Here is a 4,561-nt window from a genome sequence, read left to right on the forward strand (position 1 = left end):
AGTTGTAAAGTTTAAAGTTTACCATTTCATTTCTTTTTTTGCCAATTTTAAATAGTTTTATTTAAGACATTGCATTTTTCCATGTACAATAGTGTTTATAAAGTGCAATGTTATATCCTTCCGCTGTGCATATGTTCCATATTCAAGCATTAGGAATGCCCAGTAACTTACTATAGCAGCTGAACTTTTAAAAACTGCCACAGAATTTGCTACAAATTTAGGTCCTTCAATGTTTTAAATGTGTGGAACAATGCTACATCTATACTTGGGTTGGCTTAATCAACCTCTTCAATGGTGGGCCCTGAGGAAGCACCACCAGAGGGAGGAGCTCCACCACCAGGGAATCCCCCAGGCATTCCTCCTGGCATGCCTCCTGCACTCTGGTACTGCTTGCTAATGATGAGATTGCAGACTTTCTCCAGCTCTGTCTGCTGATGTTCAAATTCTTCCTTCTCGGCAGTCTGATTCTTATCGAGCCAGTTGATAATTTCATTATACTTGTGCAGAATGTTGTGTTTGTCCTCATCGTTAATCTTGCCTGGAAGTTTCTCATCTTTGAGAGTTGCTTTCATGTTGAATTCACAGGAATCAAGTGAGTTCTTGGATGACACTTTGTCCCTCTGCTTCTGATCTTCAGCTTTGTACTTCTCAGCTTCCTGGACCATATATTCAATGTCTTCCTTGCTCAAATGGCCCTTGTCATTAGTGATAGTAATCTTGTTCTTTTTTCTTGTACTCTTGTCCACAGCAGAAACATTGAGGATGCCATTGGAATTAGTGTCAAAAGTGACTTCAATCTGAGGAACACCTCGGGGTGCAGGAGGTATGCCTGTGAGTTCAAACTTGTCAAGCAGGTTGTCGTCCTTGGTCATGGTATGCTCACCTTCATAAAGCTGAATAAGCACACCAGGCTGGTTGTCAGAATAGGTAGTGAAGGTCTGTGTCTGCTTGGTAGGAATGGTAGTATTATGTTTGATGAGGTCAGTTATGACTCTACCAGCAGTTTCAATACCAAGGGAAAGAGGAGTGACATCCAAGAGCAGCAAATCTTGAACATTTTCAGACTTGTCTCCAGACAGGATGGCTGCTTGGACAGCTGCACCATAAGCAACAGCTTCATCAGGGTTGATGCTCTTATTCAGTTATTTTCCATGGAAGAAGTCTTAGAGAAGCTTCTGAATCTTGGGGATATGAGTAGAACCACCAACCAGGGCAATATCATGAATCTGTGACTTGTCTAGTTTGGCATCTCGAAGGGCTTTCTCTACCGGGTCCAGGGTGCTAAGGAACAGGTCAGCATTCAATTCTTCAAATGAGGCACAGGTACTGGAGGTATAGATGTCGATTCCTTCAGAGAGAGAATCGATCTCAGTACTGGCATGGGTGCTGGAAGAGACAGTACTCTTAGCACGTTCACAAGCAGTACGGAGGCGTCTTACAGCTCTCTTGTTCTCACTGATGTCCTTCTTATGCTTGCGCTTGTACTCAGCAATAAAATGGTTGACCATTCGGTTGTCAAAATCTTCTCCACCAAGTGGGTGTCTCTGGCTGTAGATTTGGCCTCAAAGATTCCATCCTCAATAGTGAGGATTGACACATCAAAAGTGCCACTTCCCAGGTCAAAGATCAGCATGTTTCTTTCTGCTCTAACCTTTTTGTCTAAGCTGTAAGCAATAGCAGCAGCAGTTGGCTCATTAATAATTCTAAGTACATTGAGACCAGCAATAGTTCCAGCATCTTTGTTAGCCTGACACTGAGTCATTAAAGTAAGCTGGCACTGTGACCACAGCGTTGGTAACAGTCTTCCCAAGGTAGGCTTCTGCAATTTCCTTCATCTTTGTCAGAACCATAGAGGACACATCCTCTGGATAGAAGCTTTTGGTCTCTCCCTTGTATTCTACTTGGACCTTAGGCCTGCCAGCGTCATTCACCACCATGAAGGGCCAATGCTTCATATCAGACTGGACAACAGCATCATCAAATCTGCGTCCAAACAGATGTTTGGCATCAAAAACCGCGTTGGTGGGGTTCATTGCAACTTGATTCTTTGAGGCATCACTGATCAATCGTTCAGTGTCCATAAAGGTGACATAGCTTGGAATGGTTCAGTTTCCCTGATCATTGGCAATTATCTCTACTTTTCCCTGATGGAAAACACCCACACAAGAGTATGTGGTGCCAAGATCAGTACCAACTGCAGGTCCCTTCGACATGGTTGCTGGCATGTAGGCCTGGCTCCAACGATGAAGAAAGTCACAGGAACCCTGAGAGCTGCAGGCAAGCTCAATGAGCTACAGTTTCATTTCTAATTGAACTTATTTGAATCTTCTCTCTTCTTTTCTAGGTTAATCTAGTTACTGGGCTATACATTTTCTTTATTTTTTCTAAGAACCAACTTTATGCTTTATTCATTTTTTTGCTTCAATCTCATCAGAGATATTGGCTGATGTGTGTGTGTGTGTTTTCTTTTTGATGTAGCTTGTTATCAGGGTAATACTGGCCTCGTAGAATGAGTTTGGAAGTATTCCTTTCCTCTATATTTCAGAATAGTTTGAGTAGGATTGGTATTAGTTCTTCTTTAAATGTTTGGTAGAATTCAGCAGTAAAGCTCTTGAGTTCCAGACTTTTCTTTACTGGGAGTCTTTTTATCGTGACTTTGATCTTGTTACTTGTTATTGGTCTGCTCGCGTTTTAAATTTCTGCATGATTCAGTCTTGGTAGGTTGTATCTGTCTAGAAATGTTTCCATTTCCTCTAGATTTTCCAATTTTTTGGCATATACTTACTTATAGGAGCCATTAGTGATCCTTTGAATGTCTGTGGTATCAGTTGTAATGTCTCCTTGTTTTATCTCTGATTCTATTTATTTGGGTCTTCTCTCTTTTCTTAGTCTACCTAAAGATTTATCAATTTTGTTTAACTTTCCAAAAAAGCAAATTCTGTGTCATTGTCCTTTTGTATTGTTTTCTTCTTTAAAATTTCATATATTTTTGCTCTAATCTTTAATATTTCTTTTCTTCTACTGGTTTTGGGTTTGGTTCACTCTTGCTGTCCTCGTTCTTTAAGATAGACCATTAGGTTGTTTATTTAAAGGTTTTTTTCTTTTTTGATGTAAGCAATTATAGCTATAAACTTCCCTCTGAGTCCTGCTTTTGTTGTATCCCATAGCTTTTGGTCTGTTGCGTTTCCATCATCATTGTTTTCAAGAAATTTTTAATTTTTTTTCGTAATTTCTTCATTGACACCCTGGTCATTCAGGAGCTTATCATTTACTTTCCATGTATTTTTATAGTTTCTAAGATTCCTCTTGTTATTGATTTCTAGTTTTATTTCATTCTGATCAGAGAAGATGCTTCATATTTTTTCCATTTTTTTAATGTTTCAAGACAAATTTCGTGACCTAACATGTGTTCTCTACTTGAGAATGATCCATGTGCTGAGGAAAAGAATGTGTATTCTGCAGCTGTTGGATCAAAAGTTCCTTACATATCTATTAGGTCCATTTGGTCTATAATGCAGATTAAGTCCGATTTTTCTTAGTTGATTTTTTGTCTGGGCGATCTGTCCAGTGTTGAAAATGGGGTGTTGAATTATGCAGCTATTATTGTATTGGGGTCTGTCTCTCTCATTAGCTCTAATAATATTTTCTTTATATATCTGCGTGCTCCAGGGTTGGGTGCATATATATTTAAAATTGTTATATCCTTTCACTGAATTGACATCTTTATCATTATATAGTGACCTTTTTGGCTTTTTAAACAGGTTTTATCTTGAAATCTAATTTTTCTGATATAAGTATAACAACTCCTGCTCTTTGTTTATTTTCATTGGCATGGAATATCTTTTTGCATCTCTTTATTTTTATGCTATGTGTGTCTTTATAGGTGAATTGTGTTTCTTGTAGGGAACAGATTGATTGGTTTTGTTTTTAATCCATTCCATCACTCTATGTCTTTTGATTTTAGTGTTTATTCTAGTTACATTCAATGTTATTATTGATTAGTCAAGACTTACTTTTGCCATTTTGTTGTTTTCTGGTTGTTTTGTGGTCTTCTCTTTCTTCTTTCTTTTCTTGCTGTCTTCCTTTTAGTGAAAGTGATTTTCTCTGGTGATATAAATTAGTTTCATGCTTTTAACTTTGTGTGTGTTGTATATTTTTTGGTTTGAGGTTATGATGCGGCTTGTAAACACAATCTTATAACCCATTATTTTAAGCTAATGAAAACTTAACACTTTGCATAAACAAGGAAACAAGCAAAAAGAAAACTGATAAAGGCTCTACGTCGTAACTTCATTCCCGTACTTTGTAACTTTTTGTAGTTTTCATTTATATCTTATTGCTCTATGTCTTTAAAGTTTTTTGTGGTTATTATTATTATTATTATTATTTGAAACGGAGTCTCACTCTGTCGCCCAGGCTGGAGTGCAGTGGTATGACCTCAGCTCACTGCAACCTCTGCCTCCCGGGTTCAAGTGATTCTCCTGCCATGTTTCATTGTTTAGTCTTTCTACATAAGATGAGAGTAGTTTACACACCGCAGTTACAGTGTTATAATGTTTTG

At 38.1% G+C, this 4,561-nt stretch overlaps 1 pseudogene; it reads right to left on the minus strand.

Annotated features, from left to right (window-relative positions):
* Nucleotides 1–234: 234 nt before the first annotated feature.
* On the minus strand, nucleotides 235–4,205 carry LOC100968164 (heat shock cognate 71 kDa protein-like; annotated as a pseudogene).
* Between the last annotated feature and the right edge of the window lie 356 nt (nucleotides 4,206–4,561).

Source organism: Pan paniscus, chromosome X (genome assembly GCF_029289425.2).
Source record: "Pan paniscus chromosome X, NHGRI_mPanPan1-v2.0_pri, whole genome shotgun sequence".
NCBI classification, from domain to species: domain Eukaryota; kingdom Metazoa; phylum Chordata; class Mammalia; order Primates; family Hominidae; genus Pan; species Pan paniscus.